Source organism: Manis pentadactyla, chromosome 9 (assembly GCF_030020395.1).
Source record: "Manis pentadactyla isolate mManPen7 chromosome 9, mManPen7.hap1, whole genome shotgun sequence".
Taxonomy (NCBI): Eukaryota; Metazoa; Chordata; class Mammalia; order Pholidota; family Manidae; genus Manis; species Manis pentadactyla.
In genome coordinates, this window is record NC_080027.1 from 123,852,680 (window position 1) to 123,858,679 (window position 6,000).

Here is a 6,000-nt window from a genome sequence, read left to right on the forward strand (position 1 = left end):
GTGGGAGCCCCTGGAAGCCAACTCGTGTGTCCTTTGGTCATGTGCCTGGCCTAGCATTCTGGCGCGAGCATGGTTCACCTGTAACTCCCCATCCCAGATGTGGAATCAGCCATTTCTCCCAGGAGCACTGCTTTCTTTCAGTGAGAAGCGGTATTTAGGAATAACAGGCACTAGGTGCATTCAGGGCTACTGAGCAGCCCTGCTTCCAGACTCTTCCCATGGACAGACTTAGGAGATATATAAAGAATCACAGGGTTCTGCCTCAGCTTCTCCAATTCCAAAGTTTTATCTCTCCTCTTCCATAATGATACCCTGATTTTCAGAAATATCAACATAGTTACTCTTTTGACCTATCCTACAACAAACAGAAAAGTTTCCAGTTTATGACACCGATACCATGACCAGTAGCATACCTACAAAGTAAAGCCCAAGATAGCTTTGCCATTCTTTTTATCCTTAGAATATACATTCCACTAAGGATGTAGAGCCAGGCCATTAAACTCAACAGTTACTTGAATTCTTTTTTTTTTTGTTAGTAATTAAAGTGATTATCAGAATCACTGTGTCTGTTGTGGTTGGCTTAGGCTTTGCTTTTGGATCTAATTTAATTTGTGAGTATGTAAAATATTTAGCTGTTTCAAAAATCAGAACTCTCTGAAAGGTTATTCATTCCCATCTCTATCTCTTTTACCCTGTCCCCACCCATTTAGGTTAATTTCTGGTTTATCTTTCCTGTGTGTGTTTGTATATGTGTGTTGGCAAAAAATATTCTTATTTCTCCTGTTTTCTCAACCCAAAGGTGATATGTTACATGTACTCTTTTGCACCTTACACTCTTCTCTTAACATATCCTAGAAATCACTTCATAGGGCTCTTATTTCATTTTGGCTGCATGGTATTCTACTGTGTGGATGTACCATTGTTCAGTCAACTGATCAACCAATCCAGTACAAATAGACACTGAGTTTCCAGTGACTTCTTTTCCTATTATAAATATGCCTCAAAGAATCACCGGGTGCACATCTTTTTTACTTGTGAATGTGCATTTTCTGGATAGATTCGTAGAGCAGAACTTCAGAGTAAATGCATATGTTGTTTTGTTAGATGTTGCCGACTCCCCCTCCATAGGGGTTGTATTGGTTTGCACTCCTGGTATTACATTTGCAACCTAGGTTGCAAATTACACTTGCTAACAAGTGTTCTAAGAGTTTCCCTGAGCCTACCCAAAAGACCTTAGCCTCCCTACCAATAAACACACCAGCTGAAGCTCCCTTTGTCCTAGTGATCTGGCAGGAAGGCAACAGCAAGGGAGTCTCCCTGATTCCACTCCACTTTACCTTCCTGACTTATCCCAGGGATTTCCGTACCGTACTTAGGAAACCAGAGCAGAGAGAAGCGATGAGGCTGAAGACTTTAGCCAGAGAGGAACTAGAGCGAGGAAAGGCCGAAGAGATGAGGACTCTCTTCCCTTGACACCTATGTCTCATCTCCTCTTCTCTCCTTTGGCCTCTGCACCAAGCCAACACAAATGGTCTCCAAGAGCTCCTCCCCTGACTGGGAGCCCTTGGCTCTGGTTCTAACTAGATCCTGCCTCATTTCCATCCTCAACCCAAGTTCATGTGGGCTGAACACAGAGGACTGGCCTAAGGCAGAGGCAGAAGTCGAAAGTCCCTGCCATGTGTTTGAACATGTGCAGAGGAAATAAGTCAGTGGAACAAGAATGGCTCATACAAAGGAAAGAGGAAAGAGGAGACAAAGAGAGATACTGGGAGAGGAAGCTGAGTACAAAACATTGCGCACAGGCCTTTGGGCCTCCAGCCCCAGGGCCTGCTTTATCCCACAACCACTCTACAGAAAGGGGAAATGAGTGGGGGCAGGATGTCACCCCAATCTGACAGAGGTCCAGGTGTGTGGTTTCCTTGTGGCTCAGAGGCCTTGTCTTTCCTCCCTCCCTCTCCTTCTACCCACCGGGAATCAGCACAGGTCCGGGAGCAGGGAACTGAGCTGGGAAGGGAGCCGGTCTGAGGGGCAGGTGTGGCGCAAGAGGTCAGAGGCCAGAGGAGCTCCACCAGGGAGGGCAGTGAGGCCCAGGCTGGGGCATTCTTCTTCAAGGCTAAATCAAACACCTGTGTCAACCTAACCCTAACATGCCTCTTAAGGACACGCAAACCTGGAATGAACACCTTCCTGTCCCCATCCAGAGCTTGGTGGATCTGGAATGCCCTAAATGGACAGGGTTTATCCATGTGTTTGGCTACTGTGTCCAAGGCCAGAGCACAGAAAAAAAGAGCAAGGGACCCACGCATGTTACTGAGATGCTAAATTCTAGAGTAAGAGGCAGTTTCCTGTGGAATGCTTGAACTGCCGACGGTGGCAGCCGGGTCTGTGCTGGGCTCAGGAGACCCGGCGTCCTCCTCCTCTCAAGACCCTCCAATCAGTGCGGGTGCAGGAGTTAGGCTTCCCAGCATCCTAGCTCGGGATCACCACCTCCTCCTGCCCCTCCACAGCACCTTAGTTCTCCAGCTTTCACACCTAGCGCAAGCTCCACGGGCTCTAATTCTGCCCCCTAACTGGGCCCTCCCATTTCGACTTTCTTCTGACACCGAATACACCGTAGAAATCTGACTCAGCCACTCCCTCCCACCATTGCTGTGGGAGCAGGCTTCCCACGGTGAACAGGGCAGGCTAGAAACAGAGCGGCTGATGCCCGGGCTCCCCCCAGATGCCACTTTCTTCTTCCAAAGAACGTTGACCAATTGCCTTAGAACATCTCAGGCGCTCTGCTGGGTGCTGGGAGTCCCAGGAGAAACACGAGCGCCGTAGCCTTGACCTTGAATCCAGCCAGGGACACGGAGGTGGTGGCTGGAAGGCGCCGGAACCGAGGCTCAGCAGGGCCCGGGGGTAGGATGCCCGCTCCCGGCTCTGGGCGCCTCCAGCGCGGAGCCCTCGGAGGGAGCCAGAGCCGGGGGCGCAGGGCCGCGGGGGAGGCTGCGACGGGGCGGGGCAGCAGGCCGCTGCGGGCCGAGGGGGGGCGGGCAGGCTGCGGCACCGATCCCGCCCTGCAGCCCCCGGGAAGGGCTGGGCTGCGGGAAGGCAGCCCGGCCTCTACCAGCCCGCGAGTCAAGGGTACGGGGACAGGCCCCTCGGGGCGCGTTCAATAGGCGGTCTCCTCCGGGAGAAGCCCTCCCTGAACCCACCAGACTCTATCCCGAGTTAGAACACAGAATAGTTGGCCCGGGTGCAGGAGGTGGGATCGTGGGTCCCCAAGATGGGAGGGCGCGGGGGGCCCGGGGAGCGGCGTTATTTCGGGGTTGCACCTCAGCAAGATGGTGACTGGGAGGATGGGGCTCCCCACCAGCAGGAGCAAATATATGAGTTCACCTCCCCACTGTTTACAGAACAAGGGCATGGATCCTGTCCTGGGTCCCCTGCTCTTCCCCATCAGAAGAAAGGGAGAGAGGAACTGTACGGCTTTGGGGTACACTCAGATCAATCATTCAGCGCCTCAAAATGAAAACTGGCTCCTGTTGTTCCCCGGCTCTCCCTGAAGCTCTCCTCCAAGTCCTTACTTCCTTCTTTCCAGTTTCTAAGCTCTCGCCTTTACCACCCCTCCAACCAAACTAGCGGGAGCAGAGGGCAGGTGCATCCTGCCCCTACCCCATGGCTTGAGCCCTTCAGATCTGTCTGCGTCAGGTCCGAGACCTACCTCGCAGGGCACCTTTCCACCCTCCCGGAGCCAGCTCTGCATGCCACGACCCCGGGCCAACGAGGGAACCAGCTCACTAGCCATCGGGGCCACCGCCTCTTTCCTGACCTCTGCCATGGCCAGTCCCAGCCGAGGGTGGCTCTGGGTCAGAGGCCCAGAGCTGAGAGGACTGAAGGGGGGCCTCCAAATAGGAAGGAGGGGCAGCCCTGGGGAAGGGCTCCGGGGGGGGGGGGGGAAGGATCTTACTGCTCCCTGCCAGGCACCCCACCCAAAGGAGAAGCTGGCGAGGTAGATGGGATCTTACTTCCCTTCCCCCAGCGGCGTTAGTCGAGGTCTCTCCTATTTCTTCATCTGACATACCCCCCACCAGGCCAGCCGGCGCCGACAGCGCGTCTGCAAGTTACTGTAAGTCCAGCAGGAATGCCCGGGGGAGGGGCCTCAGGCCGACAGCACGCCCCCTCGCCCCCAGGATGTGATGGCCACTCCCGCGTCTTCCTCACCCGCCCCGGAAGAGCGGGGATCCTTCAGGGGGGCTGAGGTGGGGGTGAGACCCCACTCGCCCCCGGAGATGCCAGCGGCCTCCTTCACCCCCGGAGCGAGCCAAGTCTGTGAATGAGCGTGAGGGACAATCCCAGCCCTACTGTCTAGCTCTCCAGCCTGACAAGGCAGTGGCCGCAGGAGCTCAGGGACCCTCCCAAGGATGCCTGCGACCAAGCCCCAGCCGCCAAACACTCACCAACCCCACCGTCGCCAGCCTTGAAACTGCAAACTTTCCAATTACACCCCCTTCTCCTCTCTCCCCTTTGGGACCAGAGATGTACGGGGCGGTGCCCTCAGAGACACTCATACAGTTGGTTCTTGACGCTCCGCACACACTCAAACAACAGCGGTGCGAGGGAACTCCCAGCTTTTTCCACAGCTAATTATAGACGTGAAAGTCTGAGGATGTTTTGCAAGCCGCAGAGAGAAACTGCTGAGGTTTCTCTACAAAGCCAAAGAAATGTGATTTGGGCGCTCCCCTTCCCCACCCCAACGTCTCCCGCTCCCACCTCCACCCCGCCCCCCGCGAGCCCCTCTCTCTGTCCCCTTGGCCGCCTTTCCTTCCTTTTGAAGATTTCTTACTCTTTTTTTTTTTTTTCCCATCTCTCTTTGGGGCTTTCAAGAAAGGGAACAGACGCGGAAAATATTTTTGCAACAGTTTTCCATTCTGCGTCTCATTCCCAAGCCAAGGAGGAGGGGGAAGGCAGGAATGGATTGGGGTGGAGGTGGGGGGGGGGTAATAAATGCTTTTTCCAAAGGCTCAATTGGGGTGTGAAAAAGACCGTCCCTCCATTTCCCCACCCCCACGGCCCAGGAATGATAAAAACTAGGAAAAAGAGAAAGAAATCACTTGTTTGATTATACGGTTTCTCGGAACGGAGTCTAGGAAAGAAATACAGTATTTGACAAATCCGTGCACGCGCGCGCGCGCACTCACATACACACACACAAAACCTAAACCCAGTCGCAAGAAATAGTCTAGGAAGAGGAAATTCAGGGAGTTTAGAAGCCATTGATAGGAAAGAAAGTTTGCAAATCGCAAATCAATACATTCTCTGCAAGCCTACCTCTCTTTCTAGCAAAGATCCGGGCTTCTCCAAGCGAGACTCTCCCTCCGGGTTTCCATGGACAGGATAGGGCGGGGGTAACCCCTCACCGGTCTCCCCAAAGTGGCGACCACGCTAGAGATGCTGGCTTTGCTCTCTTGCCTTTCCGGCTACGGCCAGGGAGTGGGCTGGGTGTCCACCCCCGGCCCTCGCAGTGGGAAGGTTCCTGGAAGAAAATGGGTGCAGGGAAGCTGGGTGGGTGTCTCTGGCCTCCCGCTCCTCCGAGGGGTGATTCCCCAGGAAGTTCGTCCCCCCACCCCCAGGTTTGGACGTCTCAACAGCAGAGCTTTCTTAAGAAAATGCTTGTCATGGCAACAGCTCCAGCCAAGTCGGGCCGGACTTGCTCATCAGCTCCCCCGGAGCAGAGCGGGAGAAGGGGGAGGAGCCAGAGCCGGGACGGAGGCGGGCCTTGGCGAGAGGCCAGGCCAGTTCTCTGCAGTTAAGGTGGCTCGACTTCGAGCGGCGGCGGCTTCCTGGTTTGCCTTAAGGAGGAATGGGGAAATCCTCTCCGCCCTCGGGTTCCTCCCCGCCCTTTCGCTGGCTGGCTGAACGGAGAGTGGGGTGGAGGGTGGAGGGTGGAGGTGGGGAGTGGATGTGGGTGGCGGTGTTCAACCGTTGCTGGGTGGAGGGAAAAAGGAAGCTTCTGCA

The 6,000-nt window shown here is 54.7% G+C and overlaps 1 protein-coding gene across 7 annotated transcripts in view; it reads right to left on the minus strand.

Annotated features, from left to right (window-relative positions):
* The window catches only part of ATP2B4 (ATPase plasma membrane Ca2+ transporting 4), an 84,569-nt gene extending 78,854 nt beyond the window's left edge, over window positions 1–5,715 (minus strand). For 3 of the 7 annotated variants that reach the window (XM_036909622.2, XM_036909624.2, XM_057508096.1), the window contains exon 1: window positions 5,314–5,714. The gene's annotated coding sequence lies outside the window, so the exon portion shown is untranslated. Of the gene's footprint in view, window positions 1–3,706; window positions 3,892–4,442; window positions 4,599–5,313 lie in introns of those variants that run through there. The other 4 variants (XM_036909625.2, XM_036909619.2, XM_057508095.1 and 1 more) reach the window with 4 other exon arrangements.
* Window positions 5,716–6,000: the final 285 nt, after the last annotated feature.